The sequence below is a fragment of the Ipomoea triloba genome, chromosome 4, assembly GCF_003576645.1.
Source record: "Ipomoea triloba cultivar NCNSP0323 chromosome 4, ASM357664v1".
Classification (NCBI taxonomy): domain Eukaryota; kingdom Viridiplantae; phylum Streptophyta; class Magnoliopsida; order Solanales; family Convolvulaceae; genus Ipomoea; species Ipomoea triloba.
Genome location: NC_044919.1, coordinates 27,762,115 through 27,773,642, shown reverse-complemented (window position 1 = coordinate 27,773,642; position 11,528 = coordinate 27,762,115). Strand labels below are relative to the sequence as shown.

General features: G+C 32.0%; 2 non-coding genes across 2 annotated transcripts; one reads left to right on the top strand and one right to left on the bottom strand.

Moving 5' to 3' along the window:
* The first annotated feature begins 555 nt into the window (after positions 1-555).
* On the top strand, positions 556-629 carry TRNAI-UAU. The gene has a single exon. It is a non-coding gene; the product is annotated as a tRNA-Ile (tRNA).
* Positions 630-11,074: 10,445 nt separating this feature from the next.
* Positions 11,075-11,223, bottom strand: TRNAM-CAU. Its single transcript has 2 exons — positions 11,188-11,223; positions 11,075-11,110 (listed from the first exon to the last, which is right to left on the bottom strand). It is a non-coding gene; the product is annotated as a tRNA-Met (tRNA).
* Between the last annotated feature and the right edge of the window lie 305 nt (positions 11,224-11,528).

The window sequence follows — 11,528 nt, the reverse complement described above, 5'->3', positions numbered from 1 at the left end:
AAACACAAATCGTAAATGCTAATCCCTAAGCAGTCAAAAGTGAACCCCTAAACTAAATAAAACAAAAAATCCAGTCATAAATTCTAAAATCCAAACTATAAGTGTACTGCACTTTCAAATTTTGCAAAGTATAATTTTTTAATACTAAACATGCACTTTGTAACAACACAATGCATGTGCATTTTTAGAAAATCCTGAGAAATACCACCTCAATTTTTTATTATTTTTATAATGTTATAAGTTTTACAGTAAAATTGGTAATAATTACAAAAATGTCACATTAATTTTTTTCTTTAAATTTGATCTGATCCGTTCAATTATAGTGTTTTAAATTTTACAGTAAAATTTGTGATAATTACAAATTTAAACCGGTCTTAACACTCACACTCTTTAGTTAAATTACAAATTTTTGATAGTCTTTAGGTTGGACATAGGTCATTACTCATTATTGGTTGCGGATGCTATGGAGATTGTCTAGCCAAGATTTTTGTAATATGTTTGTCGCATTCCCTTATATAAAAATTAAAAAGAAGAAAAGAAAAAAAAAAAAGAAATGGTCCCGTAGCTCAGTTGGTTAGAGCATTGGTCTTATGAGCCAAAGGTTGCGAGTTCGAGCCTCGCTGGGACCATACTCATTTTTACTCTAGGAGGTGTTATTTGCCAGTGGAATTCCCTATTTTGCCCTCGGCCGGCTAGAGTGAATTCCCTATTTTGCCCTCAGCTGGCTAGAGTACAACTGCGATACTATTCTTGTGGCCCACTTGTTTGACATTTATTAGTGCTTGTTACAGTAGTCAGCGAGAGAAATACATGCCGTCTGGCATGTGTTACTGTTTTTTGACTTCGCCTTTACCTTTGCACGTCGCGATGCCGACGTTGATTAGATGTCTATCTTGGAAATTGTAAACTTGTGGTTTAAAAAATTAAATTAAGTCAATGTCCTTTGTCCTTGTTTCGCATTTTGTAAGCCTTTTGCATATTTGGAGACCATTCATATCCTTTTGTTGCAGTTTCAATCGCCTGAGTTTTATTCTTCTCTCGCATGACTCCTTGCGTATAAAATTGTGTTTGCATTATAGTTTCGTTCTAGACTGTGAGAGCTCTTCGTCATTGTTGTCTATTGCATCCTTTTTGTGCGTGCGACTGTTTGGTCGCGTTTTATTGGTCAAGAAAAAACAAAAAAAAATGGACACAACTCATCGTACTTTGAATCGGTTAGTCTCTTGTGTTTGTTCGCCGATTACTGCATTTTCGTTTAATTGTTTTCTTCTTTACTTTGTAATTTCCAATGCAGGAAAATAAACAAAAAAACGATCGTCTCTCGAATAGGTTGGTCTCTTCTTTGTCACCGGGAAATAAACAAACAAAAGCAGCGACAGATCATTTATTGGTTGTCGTCAACCTATGCTTACATCGAAACACTATCCACTATGCCAAACGTATTTGATGCATGCCAGTCAATTACGATTGATGAGCCTGACGTGCCACGAGCTAGCGCTTAAAGGCTTAAAGGTGTGTGGGATTGGTACTTAATGCTAACGACATTATGACAGGAGCTACGTCGATGTCAATTACAATTTCCCATACTTAGCTACATCGAATTACAAACGAAGGTGCGTGGATTGAACTTTTCTTGGTCGTGACCGTCGATAATGTGCGAACGTAAATTGATACTCCATATTGTATTAGATTCGGTGTATACCGTGGTTTTTTTGTTGTTTCATTCTGACGAGTGTTTTGAAGCTGTCGCTGCTTACATCCCGCTGTTACCGATACATTGTACATAGGAAAACACATGTTCTTCTCGCGGTGGTGGTTCCAGTTTATTCATATGACATGGTATACTCTCGTGTTTGCTTTCTCTTCTATCGGGAATGATTTCGTTGTCGATAGTGTGCTTATGGGTAGTTAATTATTAATTAGATATGTACCATCGTTTTCCAGTTGTGTCGTTGTGATGGCAGTTTCGAACTTGTCGTTGCTTAGATGCCGTTGTTACTGTTTTACCGTACATATGTATGCATATTTTCTGCGCACGACATTTTTTGTCTTCTTTTTCTGGCTGTCGTTTTGGCATGAAAGGGTTCAACATATGCTTCAGTTAGTTGTGGTCTTCGCGACGATCAACGAAAATAGAGAAATCCAATTTTCCTTCGAACCGGTTGGTGTCTTCTATTTTCCTTTTTCTTCTTATTTTAGTATGGTTCCGTGATTATTGGGTTCTCCACACGATATTTGCCGTCTTTGGGGCCGTAGAGTTTACATCGAAACGTCATTGACTGATGTATTTCATGCATCGGTATGAATAATTACGATTTATAAGCTTGAGGTTCGACGAACCGCCCCTTAAAGGTCTGTCTGATCGGTGCTTAAATTGAATGATATTGGCACAAGAGGTGCGTGAATGTTAACTGCAATTCCCGATAGTTATGTCCATGTGATTTTAACGCAAGGTGCGTCAATGCATTGGTTGGAGTGTGTCGCGTTACACTTTAACATGTAGAACCGTCTATTACAGCTCAGTTGCATTGTTTCATTCCATTGGGTGCGTTCGCTGGCTCGCTTAGGTGCGCTGCATGTAACAGCCAGCTGGCCCGCGGCATCCCATCATCCCACCGTCAATCGTTCTTGTGCCGGTGCAGGCTTCCTGACTTTTTCTTGCCGAGTGATCGCATGTAGTCCTTTCAGTGTATTGGTGTTGCATCATAGGCCTTAAAAAAACTTTCCCCTCGGGGGAAGCTATGGATCGGTACGTTACCCCCCTTAATCTCCCTTCGGGGGGAAGGTTATTCGGACTTCCTACGGAAGCTTTCCTTTTAACCCCTTGCTACGCTTCGCTTCGCTTTCCCCAAGGGGAAGAGGAATGAGGAATTCGGTCACGGTTCCCGTGCATTTTAAGTCTCTTTCTAAAAAGGCTCCTTTTAGAAGCCTTAACACGTTACCCCCTTGCTTCGCTACGCTACGCTTTCCCCTCGGGGGAATAATTCAACTCACTCTTAGGGGGAAGGGCCTTCCCTCACCCTCCGTTTTTGGCTATGGGTGAGGAAAGCCTTCCCCCGTTGTCTTCCTTCAGTGTTTCTATAAGCTTTCTCTTAGTCACAGCTTTAAGGCATTCTTCCGGGAAGCTCCCTCCACCCGGAGTAAGCTTCCCTACACCCTTCGGGCTACCCTAATCCCATCCTACCGGCACCAATGTGCCTGTCTATAATGTGTATCGTGCATAACTACTTTCTCAACCTATTGAAGCACAAGAGTCAGTATTGCCTCCACTGAGGCTCGAATCCACCACCTCCCTACCTAACTACTTTCTCAACCTATTGAAGCACAAGAGTCAGTATTGCCTCCACTGAAGCTCGAACCCACCACCTCTTTATAAAGGGAAGAGTTTGATGCTGCTACTACTACTACTACTACTACTACTACTACGCTACGCTACTGCTACTGCTACTGTTACTACGCTACGCTACTGCTACTGCTACTGCTGCTGTTACTGCTACTGCTGCTGCTGCTGCTGCTACTGCTACTCCTACTGCTACTGCTGCTACTGCTACTACTACTACTACTACTACTGCTACTTCTACTACTACTACTACTACTACTACTACTGCTACTTCTACTACTACTACTACTACTACTACTACTACGCTACTACTACTGCTGCTGCTACTGCTGCTGCTACTGCTGCTGCTACTGCTACTGCTACTACTGCTACTACTGCTGCTACTACTGCTGCTACTACTACTACTACTACTGCTACTACTACTACTACTACTACTACTACTACTACTACGCTACTGCTACTGCTACTGCTGCTGCTACTGCTATTGCTGCTGCTACTACTACTACTCCTACTGCTACTGCTACTGCTACTACTGCTACTGCTACTACTGCTACTGCTACTGCTACTACTGCTACTGCTACTACTACTACTACAACTACTACTGTTACTGCTACTGCTACTGCTACTGCTACTACTCAAACATGTATACCAAACTGTTCCTTTTTTTTTTTCTACTACTACTACTACTACTACTACTACTACTTGACCACAAACATGTATACCGAACTGTTCCTTTTTTTTTTCTACTACTAGTACTACTAATTGACCACAAACATGTATATCGAACTGTTCTTTTTTTTTTTTTTCGTTCAGAGAGGCACTTTGAAATGACAGTGTTTAGATGCAGCAGTTTACTTTCTGGTCGTTTATCGTTCCAGCCTACGTAGACACGTTTGTTGGCACATATGTATATATATATTACATCCATACTAATTTACTAGTAATTAGGTTGTAGCACTACTACAAAACATAGCTACAACTTAATTACTAGGTTTTATGTATATACGGCAGTTAAATCATAACCGTCAGTATATACTATTAATATATATAGTATACATGGCGGTTATATTAAATCGCCGTATATCCTCTAAATATATATTTTTTAAAAATCATATAGTATATATGGTAGTTATACAAAAACTGTCGTATATACTCTAAATAATTTTTAAAAATAAATACATATAGTATATATGGCAGTTATAAAAAAACTACCGTATATACAATTAAAAAAAATTAGATTAAGGTATATACAACTATATACTTAAAATTATATAAAATAAATAAATAATTACATTAAGGTATATAAGACAGTTATTTATTATTACCGTCACATATACTCAATTTAAAAAATGAAAAAATACAATAAGGTATATACCACGGTTAATTGTATAACTGCCATATATACATAAAATTAAAAAAATAATAAAAAAATACATTAAAGTATATACGGCGGTTAATTATATAACCGCCGTAAATACATAAAATTTTAAAAAATAAAAAATTACATTAGGTTATATATGGCGGTTAATTATATAACCGCTATATATACTTAAAATTAAATAAAATAAAAAAATTACATTAAGGTATGTACGGCGGTTAATTGTATAGCCGTCGTATATACGTTAATTTTAAAAAATTAAAAAATTAAATTAGGTTATATACGGCGATTATTTGAAAAACATCGTATATATTTAATTTTAGACGGCGGTTATTTAAAAAATCGCCGTATATATCTAATTCTTTTTAAAAATTACATTAGACGGCAGTTATTCAAAAAATGGCCTTATATTAAGTACGTAGTATTTCATTTATGTAGTAGTGTAGGAAAATGATCTTCTAATGATTAGTAATTCAAAATTTCTAGCACGATATAAATTATCTTACTTGGGCTCATTATTAAATTTATGAAAGTTATTACTGATTTGGAGTAAAACTACTAATAAAAAATATTATAGTCCAGATAATTTTTTTCTAATATTACATTTATTATCACTTTTTCACCACTAACGTAGGAAGCAAAATCAAGATTCGTAATCTTAAACTATTTTTTTTTACAACTAAATATTTAGTAATATATTCATAAATCATTGAATCAAAGCTATAATTCATGACATATGTGTAACTTTATTAATCCTTATAGTTTAATTGAAATCAATGCCACCTTTTGAATGCAAGTTGGTGACAAGATGTCGGATTTGATCATCCCGGCCTCCACCCAATATGAGTAATACTATATTCTCTACAAATTTACTCGTTCATCCCATTATTGTATTTACACTCTTTTTTTTATATGTCAAAGAATGATTTCAGTTGATGTTAAAAGTATTTTAAATTATTAAATTTTTTAAGAATCCCTTTACATTGTTAAACTGATACATTTTAATTATCATATTTGAATAATACAAAAAAAAAGTTCATATTTTTTGTTTAATACTAACAATGTCGACAATTTTCGTAAAATTTATATTTACAAAAAGAAAAACCAAAGAAAATCTATAATACTAAGCTACCAACGAAATATGTTGGTATATATACACAAACAATATATGTATTATATACACATATGATTTAACATTCGTAGATATTTAATTAAAATCTAATCTACAATTAAATTAATTGTTATATGATGGTTTTAATAAAAATGATAATTAAAGAATATTAAAAAGATATGACAGATATAGGTGTATGGTAAATGGTAGGTAATATAATAGTGATGGAGTTATTATATAATTAATAACGGAATTATAATGGTGTAAGAGTAATTTTGTCTAACAAAAATGTATTAAAGATAATTTTATCAAATAAAATGAAATGTACAGCATTTAAAGTAAAAAATATATACATTTATTAGCACACAAAAATGAGGTACATTATTATGTTTTTAGAAATGGAGTGTGAGAAGTGATGAAGTAGTACATAGTATCAAGTAGAAAGCAACTTTGCCTCCGGAATCAAATACAAAGGTACAATGTTTGGTCCCAACATTGGAGGGTAAAGCTAAGGTCGACTTGAAAGATTGAAAGAAAAATTTTGCAACTTTAATTTGGCCCTAAAGCAAAACTACCATACCCCACTTTATTGGCTCGGTTAATCATTCGGTTGGTTGGTTAAATTGATAGATGATGATACCACACTTCATCTATCTCCCATCCATCCCCACTTCGCTAAAATTATTGCCATTCTGCCTTTAATAATTATTAGGTTTGAGCGATTCGTAAATTTTCAAGGAAGAAAGGAGATTTTTAGGAGAGCGAAAAAATTAGAAATTTTGAAAGTTTCAAATCAACTATCAAAATGTTTTGCAATTTGTAGCTCTCAAAACTGGTAATGGCTCATTTTGATAGTTTTGATTCAAGCCAAATGGTTTAGAAATTTAGTTCTTATTAATTTGAATGTAAACGTACACTTTTCCTAGGTTACACACCACGACTAATTCATTTCGCCTATAATAGTTTGTTTGTTTGTTTTAATGGTTGTTCATGTCGGCAATTTCGTCATTCATCGCAATAATTTTGCCCTAATCTATGATTTTTTCTTTTAAAAAATACACATGTAATTAATAAATAAACAAGTTTTCACATTCGCCCTAACTTATATTTGGATACCAACTCACTTAGTATATTACCAATTTTTTTTTTATATATATACGAATGATAATTACATATTTTTTTAATACATTTGTTTTTTCTTCACGAGTATAAACATTTTTATTTATGAAATTAGGAGACCTGTCACACTAATTGAACCACCATAATCCACCGTCCCTATAACCACATCTATGTAGGGATGCAATTAATGAAGAAGTTAGGTTGTTAGGTCTATGGAAGCATGCATTTAGGGTACTTTGTTCCCTCCTTTAGGATGTTGGAAAAGTATACGTAAGTACGTGCATAAGCACTATTGTTTTAGGGTGAAAAAAAAAAAAAAAAAAAAAAAGCAAAACAGGTACTTAACACAAACTTATGCCACAATAAAGTCAAACGTTGTCTTACTAATCAAACCATTCTTTTCTTTTCTTTTCTTTTTCTCTTTGCATCAAACATCACAGACTTGTCTGAAGACCACCCATGTGAGACAACTCCCTAAACTTTTTCTAACTCATTATTAAAAAGCAACAAACATACCTAGCTTCTACTTGCCCCCTTCTATATTGCCTTACAGAAGAGAAATTAAAAGCATCCCCCAAATAAAAAATTAAACGAAAGATATATATGAAACACGTACAACTTCTTTTCACCCTAAAAGATTGTCACCCTTTCTATTTTAAATGTCATATACATTTTCTTTTATCCAATATAAATTACAAAAAAATTCTACAAGGTTGAATTGTACTGGGTACAAATATGTAAGTATGTCTGATTGTACTAGGTACTGTAAATTTTGTTTATCCTACAATAGTACAGTTCCTCATTTTCAGAATTCAACCTTACCATATCATCATATTTTTAGTTTATCACTATTATATTTGCATCTGTACAATTTTAATTTACTTTCAAAATATAATATTATTATATATACACACACACACACACATACACACACACACTAAAAGAGATGTGTCGTTTTCTTACCAATCCTAAGAAAATACTTCTATTTTAAATTTTGAAATTACAATCATTTCTTATAGAATTAAATAATAACATAATGTGATATATGTATGTTAATTTAATTTATAGTAATGATTGCCTAAAATTAGAGGTGTCAAACGGGCGGGCTTGGGCTGGTCCGTCACTAGCTCGTTTAATTTTTAGACCGTGCCAAGCCAGTTCAATTAAAGTTCGAATCAGACTTGGCCCAATCCAAAAAATAAAAATTAAAGTCCAGCTCGATCCATGGCCCTAAAAATAAAAAATAGATAAAAAGACTATTTTTTTAAGGACTACAGACTCTATTACATTGTAGTATATAGTCATACATACTTTCACAAGGAGTCAATATCGCCTCTACTGAGGCTTGATCTCATGACTTCCTATATAAGAGAGTCATTACATGTCATTTGAGCACAACGTGCTTGGCTATATTGACTAATTTAGGTTATGCATTCCTTCTAAATTAGTTTTACAAGTTCTCTGTCTCTCTCTCTCTCTCACACACACATTCAACTATTCAACTTAAATATTACAAGAAAATAAAGAAATAAATTATTAATAATGCAATACCATTAATAAGAATAAGCTTACAAATTGCAACTACTAACTCCTAAGTAGTAAATGTAATTTTTTCAATTTGAAACAAATAAAATTTTAACTTTAAAATATTTTAAGGTAGTAATTACTAATTAGTATATATTCTAGTTAGGAAATTGAATTGCTAAATAGTAAATACGGCAATACGTAAGAATATAATAGGCATAAAATCAATATTACAATTTTTAATGTGATAATCTCATGAGCCATTACTCTATTAGAGACTTAGAGTATATATATATATATATATATATATATATATATATATATATATATATATATATATAAATGTGCAGGCCGGACTGGTCCATGGGTTAAAATTTAAAGTCTGGCCCTAATCCGTTCATTGTATCAAAGGGACCGGCCGAGCTAACCCAAACAGATCGGGCTTGAACTGGACTTCGGGCTAATCTGTTCGTTTGACACCTCTACCTCAAATATTGGATTATTGTACCATTGATTATGATCTACTTTTAAGGTACACTAAATTAATCTTTTTCAACATAAGTTTACAAAGTTCCAATTATATTATTAGACCTTTTAATGTTTTAAATTAACATACAATTATATTAAATCACTACATTATATTAATTTCCAATATAATATTGGTTCATTTTCAAAATATTGTAGGTTGATTTTTTTACGATACTATTGCAATACACACAGAGAGAAGTATTTTCACGTCTAAGCTATAAAAAGACTTTTATCTAGAAATTTGAGATTGTACTCCTTTTTAGGAAGAGTTAAATAATAATTATATATGCAATATATGTTAGTTTGATTTATAATAATGATTGCACAAAATACCGAATTATTATACTATATAGACCATAGTCCACTTTTAAAGTACACTAAATTAAATTATTATTTTTAACTTAACTTTAGTTGGAATATTTTAACCGTAATTAGAATTAAAGTACACTTATTACAACTAAAATTAATATATAACAAATATATCATTAAAAATTTTTATTTAAATTATTTTAATTGACATCTATATTGATATTTTTATTTTAATGTTTTAAATTAATATTCATTTTCAATAAAATATTAATTTATTTTTAAAATGTTGTAGGTTCATTTTTACAATACTATAATAAAAATATTATGTATTGGTTGAAGATCCCTCTCTCTTTTCCAATGCAATTAGAGAATTTTATTATTTCTAGTCACAAAATATATATTCTTGTACCTAAAAATGTTTTATTGTCAAAATAAAAACAATAGGAGTGTATTTATAAGTCTAAATAAGTTATTTAAGTGATTAAATTTATATTACTTTAACTTTTTAAAATACTATATTTTTACGTAGGACGTGATAATAGTTTTACAAATTATATTTATCATAAAAAATCATACGTACGTAATGCACACCAAAGCAAGTCAACCCAATTGATGTAAATATTTATTAATTGCTCCTCCCAAAAAAAAAATTGTGTGGGGTCAGGGAAAATTAAAGTATCTACAATGGTAGTTTTTGGGTGTAAAAGTGTAAGCAAAGGGTAAGCGTAAACTTTATTTTTATTTTATTTTTTAAGTACAACAAAGAGTGAGAAGGGAGGGAAAAAAGGGGTAAAAAAGAAAAAAAGGAAGAATGGTTTGATAATGCATAGGAGATATATACAAAGGTATTTTCAATCACTAAATGTGATCGAGACCAATTTAAACAATTTTAATGGTTAAAATTTTTTCGATCACTTTTCATAAGTGGTCGAAAATACTGATCACCTAATTAGGTGGTCGCAAACAAATGCCAATTTAAAAAATTCAAAACACTAAAATATTTCTGATCACCATTACATACTATTCAAAAGGTGGTCGAAAATACTGATCATTGAGTAATAGTGGTAAAAAATTTTGATCTTTTCCATCCAACCGAACGCTTTGTCGAAAAATTGAAAAAATGTCACTTTTTTTGACCATTTTTGTGGATGATTGAAAAATTGGCCACTATTTACAGATTATCGCCTTTACTAAGACTTAATCTCATAACCTCCCATATGGGAGAATCACAACATGCCATTTCACTGCATGCCATTTTAGTAATGTTGATCATTTATAATGTAAAAAGTAAATTATTTTAGTGCAATAATAATTAGGAAAAGTGAAGATTTAAGCGTATACTCAAGTGTGTATTTTATATTATATTTTATCAATCATAGATGATTTTATCTAAAGAAAAACATCTTAGATTGCTTTTTTTTTTTGTTTGTTAGAATATTCAAGTCATTATGAGTATTCTCAAAATATTTAATATAGTCAAATCCACTGTATTTTGTTAAGTAAATCCTATATGTTCACTAATAAGGCCAATGTTATATATATAATTGTGAATAATAATGCCAATACATAATTTTTAAATCACTAATGAAATTTATAAGAATATAGAAAAATGTTATCTAAAAAAGTAAGTCTCGTTTTCAATTACTCAATATAACCTTAATTTTATATAATAAAAAATATATAAATCATTTTTCGTCAATTTTAAAAGTAAGTCTCGTTTTCAAAGTAAGTTTTGTTTACAATTACGAGATTTTCCATCAATTTTAGCCCCCAGTGAGGATCGAACTCACGATCTTTCACTTACGAAGCAAATGCACTACCACCATGCTATAGAGGCTATTATTTTAATTTTCACAATACATAAAATGACCTTTCGCTTATGAAGCGAACGCACTACCACTATGCTATAGAGGCTGTTGTTCTAATTTTCACAATACAGAAAATAATTATATTCGGTATTAAGTAAACATAAACAGAGAATTACTCAATTTAGCACATGCAAAACCCCAATTCGAGCTTCTAATCAGCAAAAAAAACTAGGGTTTAAGCAAAATTGCAGATTATAGAGTCTCGTTTTGACCGGTGGACATGGCATGGTGAAAATGTACCTCTTAGTGTGAGTACAGATAATGCCGAATTAGATGTAGAGAAGGATCAAAGTAAAGAAGATAATGTTGGAAATGATGGAGACAATGGCCAGCTAGATGAATTGATGCGTG